The 11,044-nt window shown below is 43.7% G+C and overlaps 1 long non-coding RNA gene across 2 annotated transcripts; it reads left to right on the forward strand.

The window, feature by feature from the left end:
- Nucleotides 1-6,164: 6,164 nt before the first annotated feature.
- Nucleotides 6,165-11,044, forward strand: LOC139037434 (uncharacterized). Of its 2 annotated transcripts, none has more exons than XR_011490237.1 (3): nt 6,165-6,610; nt 7,838-7,944; nt 10,305-11,044. It is a non-coding gene; the product is annotated as an uncharacterized lncRNA (long non-coding RNA). The 2 variants fall into 2 exon arrangements; XR_011490238.1 differs by lacking the exon at nt 6,165-6,610 and adding an exon at nt 6,725-6,810.

Here is an 11,044-nt window from a genome sequence, read left to right on the forward strand (position 1 = left end):
ATTCATAAGCCCATGGTTCTCCTTTGTAATCACATACAAAGGTGGACACTGAAGGAGTAACACAGTCTCCAGTCAAGAGTGTGATTATTCACGTTTCCATTGACAGGTATGAACTTAGGGATACGTTCCAGCCATGGATCATGTAGCCATTACAGCCAACAACCATCTGGCCCCAGTGCAGCAAAATGCTTAACACAGACTTGTGAGGTTACATTTCTTACAAATTTTGGTCAGCCATTTGCTTCTGGACAGAGGTAAAAGAGAAAAGAAGATCCAAGCAGGTGAAATGGTAGAGGAATAGGACTTAGAGAAATGTTTTGTAACAGTGTCAAACAGAAACAGAGTAGAGACCATGATCTTATCATTTTACCCTGTAGACAACTTTAAGGGCTAAGTGCTTAAAATCTACCAGACCATTGGGAACTAAGGAGAAATTGGTGATAAGGTGTAACTAAGGCTTCCCTGGTAGCTCGGATGGTGAAGAATCTACCTGCAAAGCAAGAGACCTGAGTTCAACTCCTGTGTTGGGAAGATCCCCTGGAGAAGAGAATGGCAACCCACTCCAGCATTCTTGCCTGGAGAATTCCATGGACAGAGGAGCCTGGTGGGATGCAGTTCATTGTGGTGGAAAGGGTTGGACATGATTAAGTGACTAACACACATAAGTAGACTGTCCTTAAATCTGGAAGACTGAGGTCATGGAAACATATCCCACGCTCAGAGAGAAGTCCTCCAGCCTCTATAGTTTGAGAATGGATCATTAGAAGAATTATCTCCCCATTTGCCAGAAAAGTGCCCTCGAGGAAGGTAAAAAATTCAGCTAACATTAAACAAATTCCAACAAAATGCTGACTGGTCACCATCTTGGACATAGTAAAGTCACTACGTGATATTCTGACAGCACCAGCCAATTGAACAGGCCTTCTTTAGCAAGGATACTGAAGTAGTATCATTAAACTCAGTAAATTGACCAGTACAGTAGCGCAGCCCTATTATGAAAAGGCTCAGTAATGAGGTTAGAGTAGTGTGTGTGTCCCTGGAGAAGGAAGTGGCAACCCACTCCAGTATTCTTGCCTGGAGAATTCCATGAACAGTGGAGCCTGGTGGGCTGTATATAGTCCATGGCATCACAGAGTCAGACACGACTGAGAGACTAACTTTTCACTTTAGTGTGTATATATCTACCAGCCTGGTTCTGAATATTGGGAAAGCTGTGAGCATCAGACATTATCTGCTTTGCTTTCTAGTTAATTTTCATTTTACTTCTTCAGTCACTTCACAAGTCCAGTTGGGCATTGGAGCCTTTTTAAATTGAGAAACATGGGAATTCCCAGTGGTTAGGACTCCATGCTTCCAATGCCAGGGCCCAAGTTCAATACCTGGTTGGTGAACTGAGATTCCCACAAGGTGTGTGGTGTAGCCAGAAAAAAATAGAAACATGAATCCAAAAATTAACACCTTCCAGCGTTGTAGGACAAGAATTTAGTTAAGAGTGCCTGTTATGGTTCTTTTCATCTGGGATGTAAAGAATCTTTTTGAAAAAAAAAATTGTTTTTAATTAAAAAAAATACAAACTTTTTGAAGATTTTCCAGGAGACAAAACCACCGGCTTATAGAATGTGAATGTGACGTGTGTTGTCTCATCTCCCAGGAGTGCCCTGTGGAAAGATTGTGCTACGAGGGTGTGTTTCTTTTAATCTAAGGCTCTGATTAGTCCATTGCAGTAATGAAGCATGTCTCCTTTAATTAGTTTAATATATCAAGAGCAGAAAGAGACAAACGCGTAGGTCTGCTGGTAAAGATTTCGAGTGGTGACAGACTGCTTCCCAAAGGAAGTGTAGATTAGGCCAAACCCCACAGACTTGCTTCATAATGTGGCCAGTAGAATGTATTCCCCGGTCACCATGCAGTTCTGAGGAAACACCCCATGTGGTGTAACTTTTTCTCTTTTTTAAAAAAATGTTTATTTATTCATTTATTTTTGGTTGCCCTGATTCTTTGTTGCTACACTTGGGCTTTCTGCAGTTTCAGAAAGCAAAGCAGGGGCTACTGTCTAGCTGTGAACGGGCCTCTCACGGTGGCGGCTTCTCTTGTGGAGCACGGGCTCCGGGCGTGCGGGCTTCGGTCGTTATGGTGCACCAGGTTCACTGCTCCGAGGCAGCGGGATCTTCCCAGACCAGGGATCGAACCCACGTTCTCTACATAGGCAGGTGGATTCTTATCCACTGCACCACTGGAGAAGTGCCTAACCTTTTCTTACAATATTTCTACAATATTGAAAAAACAATATTTCTTCAATCCAATGAGGAAACATACATATCATAACAAGCACAAATTTATAGACTTGGGAAGAAGACAATGGAATTAAATCCATGTGCCGTATCTTAAAAGGCTCTTTGTGGTGGCGGTGGTTTAGTTGCTAAGTAGTGTCTGATTCTTGCCACCCCACAGACCACCTGGCTCCTCTGTCCATGGGATTTTCCCAGGCAAGAATATTGGAGTGGTTGCCATTTCCTACTCCAGAGGATCTTCCAGACCCAGGATCAAACCCATGAACCTACATCTCCTGAATCTGCATTCAGGCAGATTCTTTACCCCTGAGCCACTGGGGAACAAATCAAAACATCCAGGGACAGTTTGGATAGTTTTCCTTGTTTTTTTTTTTTTTTTAAAGGGTGTACAGCACAAGCTAATTTTGCCTCCTTGAAGGCCTTAAAAATATTTCCTGGGACTTCCCTCGTGATGCAGTAGATAAGAATCTGCCTGCCAATGCAGGGGACACAATTTCAATCTTTGGTCCGGGAAGATCCCATATGCCGCAGAGCAGTTAAGCCTGGGTATCGCAACTAAAGAGCCTGTACTCTAGAGCCCGAGTGCTGCAACTGCTGAAGCCCACGTGCCTAGAAGCCTGTGCTCTGCAACAAGAGAAGCCACAGCAGTGAGAAGCCCTCCCACTGCAGCAAAGAGTAGCCCCTGCTTGCCAAAATTAGAGAAAATCCACGCAGAAAGCAACAAAGACATGGCACAACCAACAGTAAATAAATAAAATAAAATAACTAATCAATCAAAAAAATTTTCCCAACAGTATTGTCTCATTTATCACAGCCCAGTGAGTCATCTGATGAGTCACTGCCATCAGGACATGGACTCTGGCAAGACAGGTCTTCTTCCGGGGCCATACCATAGGTTAGTTAATGGGCTAAAAATACAGCTATCATCAGCCCGATAAAACTTTTGTGCACTGCCTTCAACTGGGCTTCTTTGATCACTTCCATTAGATCCTCTTTGAGAATGTAGACAAAACTTAATAAAACCTTTCAGGTTGGTTGGCTCATAAGGCAGCCTGATCAACCAGATCATTTCCTTTGGTTTCATCTGAGTTTAATTTGAATGTCCAGGCACCTTCATGATGACCAGGACAGATGGAACTTGGATTGATTCCAACAATTCATTCACCCAATTTTCATTCTTAATCTGGTTTCCTGGAATCTTTGTTTCCAAAGTGCCAAGGTTAGAAACTACCACAAAGTGACTGTCTGTATAGATATTCACAGTTTTACCTTCTTTTGGGTGTGCAAGCTCAGTTAGGGCATGGGGCCCTGCTTGCTGGGCTGAAGTAGCAGTGGTCAGTGGAGCTTCTTCAATTACTTCAAAGGAGGAAGTGATTGCGTATGATGTTTTCCTTTGCCATTGTTCATATAAGAAACATCAGTAAACTTAAACTTAAGTAAACTTAAATTTCAGCATTAGCTAGGTATTTCTTGTAAGTCAGCTCCAGGGCCAGATAGTGATGAGGAGTCTGGTCAGTAGGTAAAGGGGAAAGGTTTGTAGGGTTAAGGTTGTTGCCCTGGGAAAGGGATTTGTGAGAAGTTAGTAACAGCATTTCATGTGAGGTAATATTGCTTACAGAAAGGCATTGAGTGTGATAAGAACTGAGCAAAGTTTCTATTGCTCGGGGAACATAGGTGACGAGTGGACAGCCCATAACCTTTTCCTGAGTTGATTTTGTAGAGCTGCTTTTGAAATAGCTCTTAGGCACGGGGGAAGACCTCTGGCTACAGGGTCTAATTATTGACCGCAATGACCAAGGACTCAGTGTTGACCTCTGTGCCTTTTTGTAAACACTCCTAAGGCATTCTCCTCCCTTCCCTACACAAAGAAGGGGAAAGGGAAGCTGGTAACCAGGAAGGTCTAGAACAGATACTCTGAGGACTTCCCTGGTGATACAGTGATTAAGAATCTGCCTGCCAATTCAGGGGACATGGGTTCGATCACTGGTACGGGAAGATTCCACATGCGTCAGAGCAATTAAGCCCATGCACTACAACTACTGAACCTGCTCTCTAGAGCCCGAGAGCCGCAACTACTAGAGCCCGCATGCTCTAGGGCCCTCGAGCCACAGCTAATGAGCCCCTATAACCCAACTACTGAACCCAAAGGCTGCAACCACTGAAGTCTTTGAGCCTAGAATCTGTGCCTGCAACAAGAAAAGCCACCGAAAAGGGAAGCCTGTGCACCGCGAAGAAGAGTGGCCCCTGCTTACTGCAACTGGAGAAAGTCCAGAACAACCAAAAATAAATAAATAAATAAATAATTTTTAAATATAAAGCAGGTGGTTTGAGAAGTCTGATTTTCAGGATCTGAAGAGTCATAAAGGTGTTTTCTTCCCAATTTAAAGGATCTATTCCTTCAGCTTTGAGCAACATATAAAGAGAGTGGGCTATTAAGGAGAAATCAGGTATCCAGTTCCCATGGTATCCAGCCAGACTCCAGAATCCTTGATGTTGTCTTTTGGTCTGTGGCTACTGGAAATTTAAGACACTGAATCCTATTAGGGTCTAAAAGGAGTACTTGATCTGAGATCAGGTATCGGAGGTATTTGACTGGCATTTGAACAACTTGTAATTTCTCTTTAGAAACCTAATGAACAATAGTTGCTAATGGCTTGAGGAGACTGACGTCATTTTGCTTACTTGTTTCCTTAGAAAAGGAACAGAAGAAGCTTATCAACATGTTGTAAGAGCGTAGATAGACCCTTGTGGAAAAAATGACATCTACTAAATCACTGTTCAGGATCTGTGAAAAGTAGGAAGGCTTTAAGTCTAGCTAGGTGTATTGTTGTTCTCCCCACATGAAAGCAGATAAAAATTGACTTTCAGAATCCACAGAGATGCTGCAAAAGGCACCACAGAGGTCTTCTATGGTGAAAAATTTACCTTCTCTACGTACTGTCATTAAAAGGATATGAGAGTTAGGGGCCATCAAATGATGAGGGATAACGATGTTCTAAATAGCCCTCGAATCTTGGATGAATTTCTATCCTCTTTCTTGGGTTTCTTCATAGAGAGAATGGATGTAAAACAAGGGCTGGTGCAGGGACTGTGGGGCCTTGTGTCTCATATTCCCTTGTGATTGGTTTGAAGTGAAGTGAAGTGAAAGCTGCTCAGTCGTGTCCAACTCTTTGCAACCCCATGGACTATATAGTCCATGGAATTCTCCAGGCCAGAATACTGGAGTGGGAAGCCTTTCACTTCTCCAGGGGATCTTCCCAACCCAGGGATTGAACCCAGGTCTCCTGCATTGCAGGTGGGTTCTTTACCAGCTGAGCCACGAGGGAAATTCCTGCCCAGGCCTCATGATTTAAAGGATATTGATTAATGCTTGGAAGAAGTTTACCAGGATCAATTTGAATTTGAATTGGGGGAGCTGGATGAATCCATGCAATGTCAGTTGTGAATTATGCCTAGCATTTCTTAGGGACTTCTTTGAGGAGTGTTAACTTTCTGTTCTTTCAAGCTTGTCCTAAGGGCAAAAACTGCTAATAATAGAACTGAGGAGCTGGAATGGCATGAGTTGTCCAGGGAACTGAATCAATCTTGAGAATAATTTTCCATTTTAAGAAAAAGAGATGACAGCATGATACTGTTGCAGCAAAAAGGAAAAAAAAAAAAAAGAGGAATGAGGCTTTTTTCTTTTCCTTTCCTGAGAACAAAGAAGATAAAGAGAATAGTGAGCAGGCCTGAACACTCCTGGTGTTTTTTTTTTTTACTTTAACTGCTCCTAACTCTGCATGTCTGTAACTAAGTTTGCTTTTTTGCCCTCTAACTCTGCAGGATCGACACCACTTTGCACCTACTTCCTTTTGACTCTAGGCTAACTACATCCTCTATCTGTGTTTACCCTTACAACACCCTTTGCCTTGTAGTTACATATCAAAAAGGCCACAGAACTACCGAACTGCCAGACTCATCACTGGATTACTGATGCCAGTCTGTGACTGTCTTTGTAAAGGGCAAGAGGAAGAAATCAAGATCTGAACACTTTTGTTACTCATCACCGACTCCTGACTGCGAGCCCTCGCCTTATATAAGCCCCCAGACTCCTTGTGGAGGCAGGGGAGGGGGAGGAATAGTTCTTAAGGCACGAGCCTACTGTGTTTCCCCTCTCCGCCAGCTGAGAAATAAAGCCACCTTTCTATTTCCTCCAGACTCTGTTTCTGCACTTTTTATTCAGCTTCACTGAGCAGAAAAAGCCAAGATTTTGGCCAGCAACAATATTTCTCTGAAAAGGTTTCTTTCTGGGAAGTTGACAGGAGCAGAACAGACCAGAGGTAAGGAATGATTGTCCTGGAGGGAGCCCAGTTGGAAAAGGAAGGGAGGGGACTTGTAAACTAGGGAGGGTTTTCAGGATATTCTCACTGTTTGAATTATCTCAGTGTAGGGAGGAAAGGGTTGTTTGAGATTGGTGGCGTTGAGCACAGAAAGTGTGGCTCCAGTGTCAGTGAAGACAAGAAGGAGCTCACTTCCAATCGTAAGTGAATTGTCACTCTGTACTTACAGCAAGCACAGTCCATAAGAAGAACTAAAGGTTTAACTTGGGAGGATTGTTTAAAGTGTTTTAGTTTAAGGCAATCCTTTTTCCAATGGCCAGGCTTCTTATTCAAATGGCAGACATCTTTAGAGTTTGAAGGCTTTGATTTAGTTTGTTGAAGCCTCTGGGAGGAGTCTGATAGCTGTTGAACCAGTAAATTTATGATTTTAGTGGTCTTTAGTTTATTTGAATTGTGAACGAAAAAAGTGAAAATGTTAGTTGCTTAGTCATGTCCTACTCTTTGAGACCCCATGGAGCCCACCAGGCTCCTCTGTCTATGGAATTCTCCAGGCAAGAATACTGGAGTGTGTAGCCATTTCCTTCTCCAGGGGATCTTCCTGACCCAATAATACAATTTTAGTCTCCCACATTGCAGGCAGAGTCCAATAGGTTTGCCAAATTAACCAAATCAGGAGTTGCCATGGTTTCTCAATTAAGTCAGGCTCACTTTGCCCAAATTGAGATCTTCACCTGGGCCATTTAGGAACATAGAGTTAAAGACTCTATTATCTAAAAGGAGTCCAGGGTTTTCCTTAGAAACAATTTCAAGTCTGTTGTAATATCATGCACAGGTTTATTAGTCCTTGAGTGCATTCTGTGATTTTATTCCAATCAACAGGTTTTAGGAAGGCCTGAGAAATGGCTTCATATAAAATTTTGCTATTTCTTAGGCTTTAGGGCTATCAGGTGGCAGGATACATTGCAGATCCTCTAAAGGAGGATTCCAGCCAGCTTTAGCCATAACCCCCCAACAAAACTGATAAAGATCAGGAAACAAAGGCTCGTAGATTTGAATGACAATGTTGAATTCCTTTGTAAAATGGTGAGGGTCCACAGTTACCTCGGACAGCTCTTTGACTATAGCTAGCAACTCTTAGTCCAAAGTATATAATGTACATTTTAAAAGGTGCCCTCATTACTGGGTTTCAATTTAAATGTAAGGGGTTTTCTATTATTTATTTTTCAGCCGCGCTACACAGCTTGCGGGATCTTAGTTCTCTGCTCAGGGATGTAACCCATGCCCCCTGCAGTGGAAGTGGGGAGTCACTGGACTGCCAGCGAACTCCCTAAACGGTGAGCTTGAATTGGTTGAATGAAGGAGATTGGGGGTGGAGGCTGAAGAAGGGGGCCTCAAGGTTTGGGGGTAAAATGGGACTTCAGCAAGGGAAGAAGAGGAGGGAGATGGGGGTAGATGTGGAGGACAGACTCGAGGAGCAGGAACGGGTGACAGAATTATAAGTCTTTTGTAATTGAGAAACCTTTTCAGAAAGTTTAGAATTTGTATCTTGGAAGGAAGTTGTTTTGCTGTATCTCACTGCTCACTGAACCCAGGGTAGGCAAGGCACGAGCAGGGAAGCTGGAGGGAAACTCAAGGAGCTGCAGACACTTGTTCTCTTCTGACTGGTATAGCAGCCGTAGCAGCAGAACGCTGTGTTCTCGCCTCTTGTGGTTGACCCAGCAGACGCAGCCGTAATGCACCCTCAAGGGCGTTGCAGGTGGAGCTTATATAAGCATGCAGAACAAACGTGGCCCCGTGGCCAAGCGGGTTCCTCGTGGCACGCATGCGCAGTGCTACAAATGAGCTCACCATTACATAATCATTATTTACCAAACGTGTGGCGAGAGCGAGAGGCTGTGGGGTGAGAGCCTGACCATCGCCATCTTGGCTAGCTTGGTCTTTCCCTACAGATTGGATTTCCCTACAGACTGGGATTTCCCTGATAGCTCAGTTGGTAAAGAATCCACCTGCAGTGCAGGAGAGCCTAGTTCGATTCCTGGGTCGGGAAGACCCCGTGGAGAAGGGATAGGCGACCCACTCCATTATTCTGGCCTGAAGAACTCCATGGACTGTATGGTCCACAGGGCCGCAAAGAGTCAGACACGACTGAGGGACCCTCACTTCACAGACTGATTGGGGAATCAAAGAATTGCAGTTAAGGTCGCATAGATTCTGGTAGCAAACCAAACAGTGCCCTGCTGGGAAGTAAAAGTCAGGCGCTCCTAAAGGCAAGGGAAGGAGGTTCGTGTTACCAAGAATTTTAAGTGGAATTGGAGGCAGAAGCTAGGCTAAACAGGTTTGGGTGCAAAGGCTAACACTAGCGGGAGGGGAAAGCTCAGCTCATGACTGTGACAGGTTTCAGGTGATCTTGCAGAGTCCTTGGAATATTTGTGGTTTGGCCCAGTTCAAAAGGTCATAGTTCCATCCTTGTGTAAGGTTCACCTTGTTAATGGCCTCCAGGCTCCATTTTAAAACACCTTGCTATCAGTGAATTCATTTTCTTTCACATGAGAAATGGAACATTTCCTGCTGTATCAGTAAACAAGGATGTCACAGTCATCAGCAATTGCAGTCCTCCACAGTGAGCTAGTCATCCCCAAAGGAACTCAGGAAGGAGTAATAACCTGCCATCTAGCAACCATTAGGCTGCAGCCAATCCCTACAGTGAGCCCTGAGGAACTCAGGATGTGAAAAACACTAGATACTGGCCCCAAATAGCTGAGGTGCATGTCAAAGGAATGGTTTCAGTGAGCCCGGACTCTTGCATTCCCATACACAGAAATGCGCTAAATTCCTTAACTTGGGTTATCTGGTTTTCTTTAATTTACAAAAAAACTTTTGATTTGAGACTACCTGTCCTTTGTTGCAAAACATCTATATAACCTGGCTCTCCCGCAATACACACACACCTCCCTCCCCCATCTTCCTGCCTACCCCCCCTTCCCCACCGCTGCCTTCTCAGAGTCACTCTCTCAGGATCACTGAAGATGCTACCTCTAAAAATTTCCGCCAAATAAAACATAACTTTCAGGTTGCGGTATTTTTTCAGTTGACACACATTTCACAAAACCTTACCAAGTTCATTCCCACTGTAAGGTTATAGGATACAGTACTAGGCATGTGGCCAACTATGTAAAATTAAACTGTTTCAGTTACATTTCTGAAGGGGGAGAGGACATGATTTTTTTTTTTTTAGGACATGATTTATCATGTAATACAGATCAAATTTTAAAATCGAAGTTCATATGACCCCTCCTTGGTTTTGATTAACTTGCTGGAGCAGCTCACAGAACTCAGGCACATAGTCTACTTACTATCTACTGGTTTATTGCAAAAGAATAAGATAAAGGATACAGATGAACATCAAGATGGAATAGATGCATAGGGCAGGGTATGTGGGGAAGGATGTGGATTTTCCATGCTTTCTTAGGAGCACCACTCTTTCACACCTTCAGGTGTTTGCCTGGTGTTAAAGAAACTCTCCTAACCCAGTACTTTTGGGATTTTGTATGGAGGCTCCAAAATCACTGCAGATGGTGATTGCAGCCATGAAATTAAAAGACGCTTACTCCTTGGAAGGAAAGTTATGATCAACCTAGACAGCATATTAAAAAGCAGAGACATTACTTTGTTAACAAAGGCTATGGTTTTCCAGTGGTCATGTATGGATGTGAGAGTTGGACTATAAAGAAGGCTGAGCACTGAAGAATAGATGCTTTTGAACTGTGGTGTTGGAGAAGACTCTTGAGAATCCCTTGAACTGCAAGGAGATCCAACCAGTCCATCCTAAAGGAGATCAGTCCTGGATGTTCATTGGAAGGACTGACGTTGAAGTTGAAAGTCCAATACTTTGGCCACCTGATGCAAAAAACAGACTCATTTGAAAAGACCCTGATCCTGGGAAAGATTGAAGGCGGGAGGAGAAGGGGACGATAGAGGATGAGATGGTTGGATGGCATCACCGACTCTATGGACATGGGTTTGGGTGGACTCCGGGAGCTGGTGATGGACAGGGAGGCCTGGCATGCTGTGGTTCATGGGGTTGCAAAGAGTCAGACACGACTGAGTGACTGTACTGAACTGAACTGATGGAGGCTTTCTCATATAGGCATGATTGATCATTCATTTCATTTCTATCCCCTCTCTACTGTCTGGAGAATAGAAGGTGAGGCTGAAAATTCCAAGCTTCTTATCATGGCTTGGTCTTTCTGGTGACCAGTCCTGCGAGGGGCCAACCAAGAGTTGCCTCATTAGAAGCAACTAGTGACACTGCTGTTACCCAGGAAATTCCAAGGGATTTATCAACTCTGTTAGGAACCAGGGACAAGGACTAAATATTAAAACAAAGATGCTCCTAGTGCTCTTACCACTTAGGAAATTATAAGAATTTTAGGA

The sequence above is a fragment of the Odocoileus virginianus genome, chromosome 11 (genome assembly GCF_023699985.2).
Source record: "Odocoileus virginianus isolate 20LAN1187 ecotype Illinois chromosome 11, Ovbor_1.2, whole genome shotgun sequence".
Classification (NCBI taxonomy): Eukaryota; Metazoa; Chordata; class Mammalia; order Artiodactyla; family Cervidae; genus Odocoileus; species Odocoileus virginianus.